At 33.5% G+C, this 15,905-nt stretch overlaps 1 protein-coding gene across 1 annotated transcript in view; it reads left to right on the top strand.

Annotated features, from left to right (window-relative positions):
* Positions 1-894: 894 nt before the first annotated feature.
* FASN1 (Fatty acid synthase 1) overlaps positions 895-15,905 on the top strand; it is a 51,455-nt gene continuing 36,444 nt past the window's right edge. The window contains exon 1 of the mRNA XM_089854925.1: positions 895-980. The gene's annotated coding sequence lies outside the window, so the exon portion shown is untranslated. The remainder of the gene's footprint in view (positions 981-15,905) is intronic.

Below are 15,905 nucleotides of genomic sequence, written 5' to 3'. Positions count from 1 at the left end.
CCGAGTAATTAAGCAAAATGTTCATAGGACTACGCGGGCTAATTTACATGACGCCTTTTAACTCAGGTTCTATGAGAGATACAGGGTAGTCCTTTGAGTATGTTATAGCCATGTTTCTGTCCTTTCCAATGATACCTAATACTTGGGGTTACGACAATCAGGGCCCGAGTAATTAAGCAAAATGTTCCTAAACATCCCCTCCATAGGACTAGCAAGGTCTTATTTACACGACACCATTTAACTCTGGTTCTTTAAGATACACAGAGCAGTCCTTTGATTATTTTAGAGCCCTATATTTCTCCTCTTTAAAACGATACCCCAATTTTACATCGTCAATCCTCTCATAGATGGCGCCATTGAAAATAATAACTAAATAAAATCCCACCAGATGTCACTATCATCATAGATAATCCAAATTCAATGTCATACCAAATTTTATAACATTAACTCACCCATAGATGGCGCCATTGAGTATAATAATAACTAAATATTATCCCATCCCAATAGATATCGCTACACTATTCAAATTCATCCATTCAGGCGCGGAATCAAAAACATGCGTAGTAAAAAAATCCGTTCTGCCTGGTAAAAGAGAAACCTGTGCAATTACCCAAGTTAAACCACTATATCATAAGTTTCCCCTACATCATGAGTGACTGTACCTGTAAATCCAGATTTATTATAAAAGCAGACTGACACACTGTAATTACACCAGCCAACTGCAGACGCCATATATCATCTCTGTCAAACTTGAGGCTTACACATAACTACCAAGTACCAATCAAATCCATGTAGTTCTTTCACCTGTACTTTATGTTTGGTAGAAATTAAAAAATGTATTAATTTAAAATTTTATATAACTTTAAATTATGTTACAGTATAGTCCATAAAATCAAGGGAAGGTCACTTATCTAGCCAATTATATTCGGGAAAGAATAGGAAACTCTAGGCCTAGTTTGTAACATCAAAATTGGCTTCACGTAAGTTGTACTTGTATTGTTTGATTATTTATTTGGCCTTGAGTATTAATAGCTTGTTGTCGTTATGTATTGTGTATTGAAAATTGGGTCGTACTATCTTAGGACATTAGTAAGGCATTATTTCGGATTTGTTAAAGGGCCTTTAAAGCATACATCGGTAAGGTCCAAAGACTGAATAACCACGCCTCTCCTAGGTCACGTGTCTCGGACGCATTTCAAGAAATTGTTTGTGTAGTTTTACAGGCCCTTTAAAAAAAGAGAGGGGTCCATAACACCATTGTCAGAGCCAAATGAGGCGAGAATCTGATCCACGATTGGTAGAGTAACATGTTATATTTTTGATCGTGCTAAGATGCTAAGACGGTATTATTGCCTTTGATCTACAAAGGCAAAAGTTATTCCTATCTATGTGTATTTTTTAATATTCTCTATTGGCCTTCGTTCTTAATATAAATTGAAGAGCAAAGGGTTAGAAATTGTAGGCTTGTTGTAACAGAACCCTTTCTGCTCGATAATCGTCTGCTAACTAATTTTAAATTATTCGGTCGAAAATGGCCCCAGGGCCGGAAATAAGAAAAAATTCTAATAGGACATGTGTCCAGTGATAGTGATACCCCCTTGAACTGGAAAATTTATAGGACATTGTCCACTGGAGTGCCCAAAAATTGTGTCGCGTCTTCATAGTCAAGCTAACAAAACTTCGGAAAAATTTATTGGTCAAAATATCCATAGTTTTTAAAAAATTTATGGGACATTTTAAAATTATATTGGACAATGTCCAGTGTCCAGTGCTTATTTCCGGCCTTGGTACTCGAAAGTGACCCCTATTAACAGCAGTAAGCAACATTCTAAGTATATAACATATAGTTTAATGACATTATCATCTGATGCAAAAAAAAAAAATAAAAACCCAAATCCCTGGGGGTTCATTTGATTGCCATAACTGTAAAAATTATAATGACCACGTGAAAGTAAATTGTAATTTCTAATTTTCGACGAAATTTTGCCGGATATCTTTTCGGGCAAAATAATTTGGTAAAAGTCTCGAATGTTCTACGGTGACGACTTCGACGGTGCGGTTGTAGTTGTTGTAGGTTAGAGGAAATATTTTGGTTATATTTATTAAACGTTGGCCTTTCCATGAGCTAGACACGTGCAAGAACCACATTTTTTTATCCTCGATCGTGAATAACAGCAGACTATCTCTTCTAACCTCAGGGCTGCTTGCGCCAATCTTTTTTATACCAGCCAGGAATACATACAGCTACTAGGAATCATTGTGTCCCGTGTTAATTTCTATGCGGGTTATGTCTAAGCAGTCTGGGGAAATAGCACACTTCTTCTGGTCCAAAACCAGTTTATAAATTGTTTGGACTATAGTTTTTAAATTCAATTACTGGGGGTTACTGGTCCTCGGGACCAGTTAATTAATAGCAAATCTATAGGAGAACAAAGGCTGGAGCCTGGAAACACTCCGGAGACCAGTTTATTATTTGGGACGCTAGGGGGGGTCACTGGTCCCAAGGACTAGTTAAAAAAATATCCTTATTTCCCAGACTAGTTATGTGGGCCAGGCTCAAAATTCTGATGGCGTCTTTCTAACTGCAACTTCATTGGTTGGTAGCAACGCGAGTTCTTAGGTGCGTCTTGCGCAAGGTTTATTATTATTAATTCGCTATGGGTAAAATTCGTCATATATAATGATTAGTCTCTAGCTAGCTCCTCCTACAAAGCGTGCCTAGCGTTGAGAAATTAAAATGGTGGATACACAATGATTCCTAGTAGCTGGATGTATTCCTGTTTTTTTACCTGTTGCTCGCAAAGTGGACTTTCTGGAATTTTCCGACTAACATACCGTACGTTTTTTTTTATTTTCTGTTTTGTTTTACATTTGGTAGACAGTTGTGCAGCTTATTAGAGGAATATTTGGTGTAAATGCCTTCCTTTATCGAAAACATTCTTTTTTTAATGTTTTTAAGGCAGACGTCTTTATTATAAAATGCACATTTTGACCATCGTTAATAGCATGCACACATTGTCGAAACATTTTTTCTATTGCTATTTTACACATGAATCTTCGACATTTCACATTAATGTGGGTGATTTTTAATGCTTGTGATTGTGGAAATGCATATTTTTTGGATTTTTTTTTTGTGATAATCAATTACGACTTTGAAGTCTAATAACTCTGGTTCTATTAGAGATACAGGGAAATTCTTCGAGTATGTTATAGTCCTATTTCTCCTCTTTCCAATGATACCTAAAACTTGGGGTTACAACAATTAGCGTTCGAGTAATTAAGCAAAATGTTCATTAACGTCCTCTCCATAGGATTAACATTAGCTGATTTACATTACACCTTTTAACTCTGGTTCTATTAGAGATACAGGAACGTCCTCTGAGTATGTTATAGTCCTATTTCTCCTCTTTCAAACGATTTCGAATTCTTGGGGATTACAACAATTAGCGCTCGAGTAATTAAGCAAATTAGCGAAATTAAAGGGTTAGTTCTGTACATTCCGTTCCTTATTGACTTCTACTTAATTCAATTCGATGTATTAATCGATTTTTAATCAAATTCAATTAGGTTTTTAATTGTCAATTTCACCATTGTTGATTAATAACGAGGCTAATAACTTCCCTTTGTTTAAAATCAATTATTATTTAATTCAACAATTAAATAGAAATCGGAAAAAATTCCATTAATATCTAATTTGACAATCACGTCGATATTGAACAAAACTTAATAAGTTTTTGTTTGTTAATTGGACTGTTGTTGATCAATAACCAGGCTAATAAGTTTCCTTTATTTCGATTTTTTAAATTAAGTTCGGTAATTACTTGAATTCAATTAGAATGTGCTTGTTAATTAAACAGACTCGTAAAATTAATTTATTTCGATTTAAAATTTCGATAATCACATTGACGTCATGCAAAACTCAACTAATTTTAATAATAATAATTGTTAATTACACCGTTGTTGATCAATAACTAGACCGATAACGTGAAATGAATAAATTCCAATTCACTAATTAAATTCCTTAATTATGTACTTCAATTATTAACCATTTTTGATTATCAACAAAAATTAACAACTTTCCTTATATTTAATTTGATTTTAAGCAAATATAATTGCCATAAAAATTAGCACCTAATATCATATGCAATAAAAATCCAAAAAAAAAAAATTAACTGAAGATCAATCATAATTATCATAATTTATTAAATTACTTTACTTTTCAAGGCGAACAACAATTACATATTATGTTTTGTTTTAGTAAACAAACTTGATCCTAACAACTAATAGATAATTCCATAAATTGCTTATAGAGAACCCAACACACAGGGGTGGGACGTGGTATCCCCTCTTAGGTAGCCAATCAGCGCCATATGGTATCTTTCCCTCTGTCGTACGAAAATAGCCATAGATCTATATCAGAAGCCTTAGTGTGACCAAGAAGTGATATCTAGTTTACTAGGGAGAAGGTTTAAGATGCCCAAGTATAAGTGGGCCATAGTCCCAGTCCCCCTTTCAAAATACAAGGGGGGACGTAAAAGGAGGCACCGGGCTATTTCGCCACCTCTCCTCAGTCGGAAAATACAAGTAATTTTCGTACTCATTCGCGTCGCGCTGACGTGCACGAGTTTTCAAGAACCAATGAGATGCTGCACCTGGTTGTAATTTAGAGGCGGCGGGGATTAACAGTCCGGACAGGAAACGTCTACGTTTGGACTGGAGATAAAGAGATAGATTATAAATGTGGAGGCGAATTTATACCTTCTCCCTAATAAACTATAGATATCACTTCTTGGTGTGACGTCACCCATGCTATTATAATAATAATAATCTAAGCTTGGTCTGTGAAGGGATTTCCACACTAAGCCTGTGGCTTGTTTACAGGTGGGTCCCTTTATAATTTGCCAATAGAACCAAAACCAACCCAAAGTGGTACCAAATATGGCCGCCTACTGCCAAAGCTAAGCCCATAACGTTTTGCCCATAGTCATTGAAGTCACAACTGAGATGTCTCTATTAAAACTGTGCAAATCACGTGCTCTGTAGTCTGTACAATTTCGTCTATCTTGTAACTAAAAATGTTAATTTTTCATAAGCGTTAAGGTTGTTGAAGGATTTTTTTCTCTAATTACGCATCATTCGCAGTTTTTTAAGGGCTTATCTCGCTATTTGAAACCAAAATCTGTGTACGCATATATTTCGGTTTATATAGTAGGTTAAACACGTGTCTCTTCTGCCGCCAAGGCCTAAATCCCTTAACAAAAGAAGGCGATAATACTGAAGAAGTGTGAAAGCCACTCTGTATCATCTCTTAATATTCTTTAGTTGTGTAACATGAATGATTCTTCCCGGGCGAGGGAGACAGACCCTTTTTGTTAATTTGCTCGATCCCGCTCATCAAACTTAATTAAGATGGGTATATAACTATCGCACCACCGTGCTAGGGTGAATTAACTATAACTGTTTTTAGTATTTATTAAATCCCAATGCAGAAATCAATCAATTAACCAATAAACCTTGATTGTCTTAATTGACGTGGGACAAAAATTAATTAACACACAAGCGCATGCATGCACGCGCCTTGGCAATGATAGTTAAGCAGCGCTAATAGATATAGTAATGATGAGGAATTAACTATTTACATGGCGTATGTGCATGAGTCGGTTTAGTAATTAACCTTGCTATAATAAATGTTAATTTAATTCTGATGTTGGTTGGTTGGGAAGATTCACGTTACAATTACGGTACCCGTTTTGTGTTGGTGGTGGTACACTTCTCTCGAAGAAGAGAAGTATTATATACTTCTGTTAACACTTATCTCCTCATATCGTCTGAGAAACTCTTCTCGGAGATGATTGGCTGGAATTAAATACTTAACAGAATTGATAATGATAAAGATGCCGAAATATGAAATTTTAGCAAAAAAACAACACGCCACTGCCCACTGGTGCTATGATCGAAAGTGTATTATTTTGAAGCTATGAACTTGTTTCATCAACCCATGTAGAAATGCGAAAACTATTTTAGCCGCCATTTTTCAACATGTCTGCCAATTAAAAACAAACTTTAAGCAGCTCTGTTTTAGCGTTGCTATGATCGAAAGTGTATTATTCTAAAGTTATGAACTTGAAGAAATGCGAAAACTATTTTAACCGCTATTTTTCAACATGTCTGCCAATTAAAAACAAACTTTAAGCAGCTCTGCTTTAGAATGTTATGAACAGATATTCAAAATTTCTGTTGAATCTGTTGACATTCAGGACAGTTATGGCGTCACAAAGAAAATATTTACAAACACAGAAATTTTAAAGATTTTATTCACAGAGGTATTGCAGTTTAGATAGCTTCTGTTTAATCTATTAAAGTTATCATAGAACACCACTCAAGTTATTGTAGTCAAAACACACTATCGAACGATTGACGGAAATATGGCGTCACAGGTTTTTTTTTCTTTCTTTTAATTAAAAGGCTAACAATTGTACAACCGTTTTCCTTATCAAAATGTAATCGCACGATATCGGTTAGCATATCTTAAAATTTTTAATTCAATTGCTTTTACGTTTGGTTTATCGTATAATTTAGAGAAAGTTCCAGAAAAAATTTTGATCGCGTGTTTATTGAAATAATACGTGTGAAATAGCTAAGTTTATCCCTGTACTGACCACATCACGAGGTACTAAGTGGGAGGGGCTTGTTACCTTGTTGTCGCTACCTGCGCAGAATGCTGAGTTTAGCGATATAAAAGTATTTGGAAATGTTTTGAAGTTTACTTTATGGAATATCCAAGTTTATCCCTACACTGACCACATCTCAATGTACTAAGTGGGAGGGGCTAATAGTCGCTCACTACCTGCGCAGAATTCTGAGTTTAACTATATAAAAAATATTAGGAAAATTATTGGAGTTTACTTATGGAATATCTAAGTTTGTCATCCTTTAGTGACCACATCTCAAGGTACTAAGTGGGAGGGGCTTGTCGCATGCAACGCTACCTGCGCAGAACGCTGATATTACCAATAAAAAAATATTTGGAAATTTAAGTATATGTGTAGGGTTATCTAAGTGTATCCCTTTACTCATTCCCATCTGGAGGAACGAAGTGGGAGGGACTAGAGTCACTAGCCTTTCACTCTGTTAAGTTTGCCGCCATTTTGGTGGAAAGGGGAGGAGCCATTTTAAGCCACGCCTCTCTGGGAGGTCCCTATTATGTTTTATTGGACGTAGTTCCAATTCATGTATTTCAAATTACTCGTACTCTTGATTTACGGCTCTTCAAGGTCGCTAAATTAATGTCTTTTTACTTGTTCATGTTAATGAACAAGTTTTTAATTAATTCATTTTTCAAATATGTACCTAGTGCCAACAAACAAAACTACCAATTTTAACATGACAAATACTTTTTATTAAGTGATTTATAATTGTTTCTTAAGTACGCTGTAGACAATTCCATAAATTACTTGTAGAGAAACCAAGGCACAGCCGGGAGGTCGCCCTCTAAGGTTATATCCCTGAAACCAACCAGATGGAGCCAGAGTTCACTACACGCCGTATAGGCTAGCCAACTCGCACTCACTGCCTCTAGCGGCGCTGTGGTGTATGCTTCACTTCTGGAATTAATCGAATGGTCCATTTATTTTGAGACTGCCAAACATTTTAAATCCAGTATATTTTTAAACCAATTTTTTTATTTTTTACTTTTAATTATTAATCCAGTCGTTAATTAAGTATTTTTTATCAAAGTTAAATATATATTTTCATACTTTCCCATATATTGTGAAATAAGAACCGCATTATATCTACATTTTCGCAGAGGAAAACCATTACCTAAAATTCAATTTCTAACCTTGAGATTGTTTGTCGAGAAAAAACTGTAAAGTACCCCGTACCTTATTAATCTTACGCCATTCTGTTCAATTATGGACATGCAAAATGTTACCCCTCAAATTATCTTTTATTATTTTGCAAAATTTGTTATTTTTAACTGAGTTTTACACGTCATTCATCCTTGACTTTTTTATTTTTTAAATTTAAAGAATATTTTTTATTTTAAAGTTTTTGGCAAATTGGGTAGTGGTGCCTTTTTTTGAGAAAATTATGTAATTAACTGGAATTAGGTACATATTATTATAAGTGTAAGTGTAGTAAGGTATTAAAGATGCAATTGTAGAATATTTTTATTATTATAGATAGCGATTTTCAACATAAAATTGTAGTATTTAGCAGTTATGTTCCTTTTTGAGTATCTACGGACTGACGACGGAGAAATTAAGACTAGGGCAATGGGGATAGCTTAGTAAATTTAAATATAATTTCTAAGGCATTCCTGCTATAAAATTTAAATGAATTAACCGATTTGGTTGACTATTTTAACTAGTCTTTTAGAGAATTAATTAAACAATAGATAAGGTGGTAATATTTAAATTAGAGCAAAGAATTAGATATTAACTAAATAGACAAAGACTTCGAGGTTTGGACGGAGTACTCGTAACCCATACTAGGAATTCACTAAAATTAAAGGGTCTGTAAAGGAGGTATCGGTTGATGAGTAAAAATTACTTGAAATACGTCAAAGACACCACGTGACTGAGTAAAGGCGTGGTTCAAAGCAGCTTAGTTCGTTTCATTCCGAAAAATAGAACTGCAATCTCGCTTAAAATAAGGACAAGGTATCCATAAGTCCCACGTCTCTATGTGTATGTAGTCTTTGTATCTTGGCGTCACGCGGTTCCTGTGACGTCAAAGACACGTGACTGAGAAAAGGCGTGGTTCAAAGCAGCTTAATTCGTTTTATTCCGAAAACTAGAACTACAATCTCGTCAAAAACATGAGTGTTACGTCTCCATGTGGAGTCTTTGTACCTTGGCGTCACGTGGTGCCTGTAACGTACGCATTTCAATTTATTTTTACCCACCCACCGATGCCCACTTTACAGTCTAAAGGCTTCTTTAACCTACTCAGTGCCCAATTAATTTCCAATATTTTATATTTGTCTTTGATAATAAATTAATTGTCAAACCACGTGGTACTGAGGTACATCGTAACAGGAAATTATAACTCTCCCTTAATCTGTACAGATTATTATCGGCGCATATGCACTCACTCAAGTCATCTACTTAGTTTCTTTATGTTCCAATCCAAATGTACACATCGTGATAGGAGTGTGAAAGGACTCAATTACCCTATTACGAGTCATCTTTCATTGAGCCGACATCCACCATCAAACAAAGTAGCGTAGATGTCAAACACGTGAATTGCAATTGATAAATAACCTCCTGGGTGCTGCTATACACCACCCTTGTATTCTTGATAGAGTCGTGGTGGAGCCAATACAATTTGTCTTCTTATTCAACTGATAAACGCCCCAACAACCAAAGGCCTATAGGAATAATAGGAAGTTAGCAGTAAGAAGAGCCAATGAAAAAATATTTTTACTGCCCCCTCGTGGTGTAAAAGGGAATTTAAAACTATTAACCATAAGTTTATAAAATATGTTCCGTTCCATAAGTATGAATGTCACTGCCTATACTAGTTCGTAATGCTACTGAGAAACTTACAGTTCTCGAGATAACTAGTTCGAGAAGGAGAACGACAATTAAGCGAGTCACTTGAAGTCCTAACTACACTCGGTTGGTGGTGGTTAATCAATTTTGCAGCTAGGACCAAGTTCCATCTAGGTCCTATTTAGTCTGAACTTACTAAGTTACCCAAATTTGACAGCAGCGCCCCACTCACCAGGCGTATGTCGCTTTACCCTGAGTCTATGACCTCCCTACTTCAATCACTTCAAAATTACAAGCTCCAGTTTCTAAGTTACCAGAGATTAACAAACTTATGGATGGAACATATCTTTTGAACTTAAGCCTAACTACTTTCTTTTATTTATATTTGCTATTGGTACTAGCTACTAGTCGTAAAATTCCATCCATAATCGCACATCTTTAGTTATTCAATGGCGACTCTGTTACCTTATCAATTCTCACAACTTATATCATCAAATTTATACGAGTATCTCTCAAGGTTTTTTGATTTGAAAGACGTTTGTAAAGCTAGACGATTAAAAAATAAGATAAATCTTGAAATTATTAAACTTCTTCTTCTAGAGAGTGTATAGTATAGAGACGAAACAAAAATTGTGTTTTAAAAATTACACCTGGGTTATTTATAAACCAGTTATGATTTCGGTTTTTTCTTTTTTTTTTCGGTATTTCCGAGCCATGAAAGCATTTATTTATTTCTCAAGTTCAACGGTCTCCTGAGCTTTAAATTATGCAAATAATATTTATACTGAATCGCCAGAAATATTAAAATTCACGAAGTGGATTAAAATACGCGTGTTTTAATCTATTTTAGAAAATATGCCCAATTTTGAACGAATGTTGTGTAATCTTGGAAAAATGGTTTAAATACACCAATTAGTGGAATTGATTGATTGATAACGTATGATTTGAATTAATTTAGTATCTTCAAAAATAATTTAAAGTTCGAAACTTTTACTAGGCCTAACGTGTAAATGAAAATAAGTACTCTTTAAAATTTAATAATATTTTTAGAGAGGGTTCAGGAAAAACATTAAAAAATATGTACACGTAATATGTGAACGCCTTTAAAGTTAAATCTGACATTTTTAACATGAAAATTCTTGTTGGAATTTAACATACAGGGTGTGTTCCATAAAGGGAGGGTAAATAATTATAGGACCGAAGTATGAACATGAGTGGGATGCGTGGGATGGTTCTATGGGAAATCAACTGAATTTTGAGTGAATCGATGAAATGTTAAATGTAACTTCTATGACCAGCCCTTAGATTTTGATTGAGCCCCCACAAGGGATGCACCATTGCACCCCCTAACACACAAGTTGTCATATGAACATTGGAGAAGTGTTTATGATTGGATGAGACACCCTGTATCATTATATATACCTACCATGTTTAAACTCCATAAAAACCCTTGGAATATTTTCAACATTATTCTACAGTTTGGCAGAAATGTATGGAAACATAAAGAAAGTTATTTTATCAAATACACGAGGTATATCGTGGTTACGTCGAGGGACCAGTCACTTAGCTTAATCGGTGTAAGTTCGTAAGATATGTTCGATTCCATAAGTTTGTTAATCTCTGGCAACTTAGAAACTGGAGCTTGTAATTTTGAAGTGATTGAATTAAGTAGGTCATAGATTCAGGGTAAAGCGAGCGACATACGCCTGGTGAGTATGGCGCTGCTGTCAAATTTGGGGGGCTTAGTAAGTTCAGACTAAATAGGACCTAGATGGAACTTGGTCCTAGCTGCAAAATTAATTAACCACCATGCACCGAATGTAATTAGGACTTCAATTGACTCGCTTAATTCCGTCGTTCTCCTTCTCGAACTAATTATCTCGAGTACTGTAAGTCTCTCAGTAGCATTACGAACTTGTGGAAGGAACATATCTTATAAACTTATGACTGTACTAAAATGATTACGCGTAATCCGTAGTTTGTGTAGAAGGGACTCTCCGAGTGGTTAGCCCCTCGGGTTACGTAATGTTACTTGGCATGCACACGCCATCATAAGGCGAACGAAGTCGTAAAATCAAAAAACTCGATTTGCAAGAAAAAAAATTATGATTACGACTCTGGGAACTTTGAGTCAATTTGAGAGGCGCATTACGGAATGTTTAAGCCATGTTTAAAGCGCAGTTGACCAAATAATAAGACGAGTTAACTGAATTTTTTGTCATTCCTTTCAACCATGAAACGAAAAATTTGATGATAATGATGAGAAAATGGAATTTATTTTTTGAAGGATGTGTTTGAACTTTCGTTTTTTCTTTCCTACTGCAAAGTTTTCCTGTTGTATTTCTGATATTTAGTTTGACGAATATTTTTACCCATTTCATTGTCAACAGATTAGGTTAGGGTTATTTAATAATTAAGGGAATTTAAGGTTAGTGTTAGTTATTTTATTGTTAAGGTTTAATTTCTGTTATGTATTGTTAAAGTTAATTTCTGTTATTTATTCTTAAGGTTATTTTTTGTTATTTTTTGTTAGGGTTATTTTCTGTTATTTATTGTTAAGGTTAATTTCTGTTATTTTTTGTTAATTTTAATTTTAGTTATTTATGGTTAGGGTTATTTTCTGTTATTTATTGTTAAGATTTAATTTCCCTTGCTAATCCTTAAGATTTAATTTCCCTTACTAATCCTTAAGATTTAATTTCCCTTGCTAATCCTTTAGATTTAATTTCCCTTGCTAATCCTTAAGATTTAATTTCCCTTGCTAATCCTTAAGATTTAATTTCCCTTGCTAATCCTTAAGATTTAATTTCCCTTGCTAATCCTTAAGATTTAATTTCCCTTGCTAATCCTTAAGATTTAATTTCCCTTGCTAATCCTTAAGATTTAATTTCCCTTGCTAATCCTTAAGATTTAATTTCCCTTGCTAATCCTTTAGATTTAATTTCCCTTGCTAATCCTTTAGATTTAATTTCCCTTGCTAATCCTTTAGATTTAATTTCCCTAGCTAATCCTTTAGATTTAATTTCCCTAGCTAATCCTTTAGATTTAATTTCCCTTGCTAATCCTTTAGATTTAATTTCCCTTGCTAATCCTTTAGATTTAATTTCCCTTGCTAATCCTTTAGATTTAATTTCCCTTGCTAATCCTTTAGATTTAATTTCCCTTGCTAATCCTTTAGATTTAATTTCCCTTGCTAATCCTTTAGATTTAATTTCCCTTGCTAATCCTTTAGATTTAATTTCCCTTGCTAATCCTTTAGATTTAATTTAACTTGCTAATCCTTTAGATTTAATTTCCCTTGCTAATCGTTTAGATTTAATTTCCCTTGCTAATCGTTTAGATTTAATTTCCCTTGCTAATCGTTTAGATTTAATTTCCCTTGCTAATCCTTAATATTAACTCCCGTTATTAATCCTTAAGATTTAATTTAACTGTATCTTGATTAGGCCATATTATTTCAAAAACGGTAGCAGAAATTTTGTTAATTTTGAAATACCATACCAGACACTGTGAAATAATTTCAACACCATTACATTAAAATGTTTAATATTAAGTACTTAAAAAGTAAAACGCGTGATTTTTCTTTTGACGTGCGCGTTATAGAGTTATGCGTCATTTTATCATTTCATCTCGGAAAAAGGAAACGTTTATAACCATAACCAAACCTTTAATAGCCCCATAAATTTTAATTTCTTCATTTTTTTTTAAATATATTTTTTATTTTGGTAGGGTTTCCTTAACGGTTATCTATTGTGATTCATACGTTTTAGAAAATACTTAATTATCTTGACCAATGGTTATTCTATAGTCTTGAAATTTAAAATTAATTCTTTTCAATTTCGACCATTGTTTGTTTTTGGTAATTTAATTTACAACCTAAACAAATTATCCAAAAGCTATTTTATAAATTTGCTAAACAATAAACAATAAGTTTGTAGAATAAATTATGCTTTAGCTATGGTATAGTTAAACCCTGGTTACCATCCAAATTAATACCCAGCAACGTATTAGAAATTAACCCTGACTTCATCAAAGTTACGAAACACCACCAATTTACTGAACAAAATATACTAAATATCCGAAGTATATAATACTTCTCTTAAGGAGAGAAGTGTACCACCACCACAAAGTGGGTACCGTAATTGTAACATGATTCTTTAATCCCAACCAACATCGGAATTAACATTTATTAAAGGCAAGGGTAATTGCTAAACCGAATCATGCACATACGCCATGTAAATAGTTAATTCCTCATCATTACTATATCTATTAGCGCTGCTTAACTATTTGCCAAGGCGCATGCATGCATGCGCTTGCGTGTTAATTAATTTTTGTCCCACGTCAATTAAGACAATCAAGGTTTGTTGGTTAATTGATTGATTTCTGCATTGGGATTTAGTAAATACCAAACAGTTATAGTTAATTCACCCTAGTACTGTGAGCGATAGTTATATACCCATCTTAATTAAGTTTGATGAACGGAATCGAGCAAATTAACAAAAAGGGTCTGTCTCCCTCGTCTGGGAAGAATCATTCATGTTACATAACTAAAGAATATTAAGAGTGTCATATCCTTCTTCAGTATTATCCCCTTCTGATAATACATCATTATTATTAACCATAGATATCATTGTCAAATAGCATTATATCAGATATAATCGGAAGTGCAGTTGTTCCGCATGGTGAATTTTGATCACAACTTGTTTTGAATGTTGTCTTCCTTAAACTTCTTTAAAAAAAAATATCGTCTAATCTGGGACTCTGGGTTGGCAGTTGGCACTGACCCAGCTACAGAAAAAAAATTATATAAAAACATTCTTATCCAAAATTTAATAATTGGGATCGATTATTATAGGCTACGTTTTTCTAAACTTCCCGGAAATTTCGGTAACTTTACGTCAGATGGGCCCCTTGTAAACAATGTGTCTTATTTTCCTTGTATTTGTTAATTTGAAACCAATACATCAGAAGGCAGATAAAGATAAAGAATTGCTACTGTAGTAACAATATCTTATCGTACTGTAGAGTTTCCTCTATTGGCACAATTTCAAAGAATAGACTATATATGGGACGATTCTGATTGTATTAAAATTATACGTTTAAGGGCCCCATAAAATTTTCAAGATTTTTAGTTAATTTTTTTTTGTTGTTGAAGTAAATTAGGTTAAAATACAGGAAATTAGACTTTTGTCGGAAATTTGTGGTTATATTTAAGTAGTGTGTTTATTGAGATCAAATTTCAAAATATAACGTAATTTTATGTGTTGGGATTTTAGCATTTTTAATATTTTATTAAATTGCGGCTTAAACTGGGTATCGCCGGGTTAAAGATGTGATTATTTGATATGAAGTTTTCTAGACACTTGCCTAAAGTATTTACTCTTTTTTCTAGGCATAGGGCTTTGTTAAGTTTTTGGATATGTAAGTTTAAGAAATGGCAAATTTAGTCTCTGATTTATTAATTTTTATTGGTTTGAAATTGGGTATCACCGGAGTAAAGATGCGATTATTTGATATGGAGTTTTCTAGACACTTGCCTACATTTTTTATTCTTTTTTTTTTCTAGGGCTTTGTTAAGTTTTTGGATATGTAAGTTAAGTTTAAGAATGGCAAATTCAGTCTCTGATTTATTAATTTTTAATGGTTTAAAATTGGGTATCACCGGGGTAAAGATGTGATTATTTGATATGGAGTTTTCTAGACACTAGCCTAAATTATTTACTCTTAATTATCTGTCGCAGTGTTAGAGTTTCAATTTTTATAACTGTAACAATTAGATATGCAAATTTATGCTGTATAATTTAATATGTAATGGTTTAAAATTGGGTACCATCGGAGTAAAGATGTAATTATCTGTTATGAACTTTTCTAGACACTTGCCCAAAGTATTTTCGCCACAATTTTCTGTGGCTGTGTTAAGATTAAAATTCTTAGACCTATTTTGCTAAAAAAACCAAAATCAGTCTCTGAATTTTAATATTTATTCGGTTTAAAATTGGGTACCGCCGGAATAAAGATGTGATTATTTGATATGAATTTTTTCTAGACTTTCCTAAATTATTTTTTTATATCAATATTATCTGTTTTTTCGAAAAATTTCAAAGGCAAAAAAAACTATTCTTTGATGGTATCATGGTTTCATAACAATGAAAGAAAAAATTGCTCGAATAAAAAGTATGTGCAACTAAAAGTGACGTTACACTCAGCTGATGAAATCATTGAAGGGGCAGATATCGTAAAATTATTTTTAATGGTCATTTTTAAAATCTATGATGCACCTCTAAAATATTTCACACTTAATTTATTTCAACTTTCGTATAATTTGGCAGTTAAAAATTTCGATAGATCTATTCCGAAATTATTAATACCTACGAAAAATATTTGGAATCAATTAGATAGAAGTTATTT

This window comes from Phalangium opilio, unplaced genomic scaffold, assembly GCF_054372755.1.
Source record: "Phalangium opilio isolate 3A_F unplaced genomic scaffold, DU_Popi_V2 ptg000209l_1, whole genome shotgun sequence".
NCBI lineage: Eukaryota > Metazoa > Arthropoda > Arachnida > Opiliones > Phalangiidae > Phalangium > Phalangium opilio.
Note: the sequence above shows the minus strand (reverse complement) of the source record. Positions and strands in the feature narration are given on the sequence as shown.